The sequence below is a fragment of the Arachis hypogaea genome, chromosome 11, assembly GCF_003086295.3.
Source record: "Arachis hypogaea cultivar Tifrunner chromosome 11, arahy.Tifrunner.gnm2.J5K5, whole genome shotgun sequence".
NCBI lineage: Eukaryota > Viridiplantae > Streptophyta > Magnoliopsida > Fabales > Fabaceae > Arachis > Arachis hypogaea.
In genome coordinates this window covers 107,466,148-107,467,117 of record NC_092046.1, presented here as the reverse complement: position 1 = coordinate 107,467,117, position 970 = coordinate 107,466,148, and the positions used below count along the sequence as shown (strand labels likewise).

Sequence of the window (970 nt, the reverse complement as noted above, 5' to 3'; positions counted from 1 at the left end):
TGTGACATAGAGGATTCCTATTCTTTTCTATTCTCTTCTTTTTCATATGAGCAGGAGCAAGGATAAGAATATTCTTGTTGAAGCTGATCCGGAACCTGAAAGGACTCTAAAGAGAAAGCTAAGAGAAGCTAAAGCACAACACTCTAGAGAGGACCTGACAGAATTTTTCGAAAAAGAAGAAGAGATGGCCGAACCCAACAATAATGGTGGAGATGCAAGGAAGATGCTTGGTGACTTTATTGCACCCTCTTCTGACTTCTGTGGAAGGAGCATCTCAATTCCTGCAATTGGAGCAAACAACTTTGAGCTCAAGCCTCAATTAGTTTCTCTAATGCAGCAGAATTGCAAGTTTCATGGACTTCCATTGGAAGATCCTCATCAGTTTTTAGCTGAATTCTTGCAAATCTGTAACACTGTTAAGACCAATGGGGTTAATCCTGAGGTCTACAAACTTATGCTTTTCCCCTTTGCTGTAAGAGACAGAGCTAGGACATGGTTGGACTCACAACCTAAAGATAGCCTAAACTCTTGGGAAAAGTTGGTCAATGCTTTCTTGGCCAAATTCTTTCCACCTCAAAAATTGAGCAAGCTTAGAGTGGAAGTCCAAACCTTCAGACAGAAGGAAGGTGAATCCCTCTATGAAGCTTGGGAAAGATACAAGCAATTGATCAGAAGGTGTCCTTCTGACATGTTTTCAGAATGGAGCATCTTATGTATATTCTATGATGGTCTGTCTGAATTGTCCAAGATGTTATTGGACCACTCTGCTGGAGGATCTCTTCATCTGAAGAAGACGTCTGCAGAAGCCCAGGAACTCATTGAAAATGTTTGCAAATAATCAGTTCATGTATACTTCTGAAAGAAATCCTGTAAATAATGGGACAACTCAGAAGAAAGGAGTTCTTGAGATTGATACCCTGAATGCCATATTGGCTCAAAACAAAATATTGACTCAGCAAGTCAATATGAT

General features: G+C 40.1%; 1 non-coding gene across 1 annotated transcript; it reads right to left on the bottom strand.

Moving 5' to 3' along the window:
- Positions 1–586: 586 nt before the first annotated feature.
- On the bottom strand, positions 587–690 carry LOC112725521 (small nucleolar RNA R71). The gene has a single exon (XR_003164624.1). It is a non-coding gene; the product is annotated as a small nucleolar RNA R71 (small nucleolar RNA).
- Between the last annotated feature and the right edge of the window lie 280 nt (positions 691–970).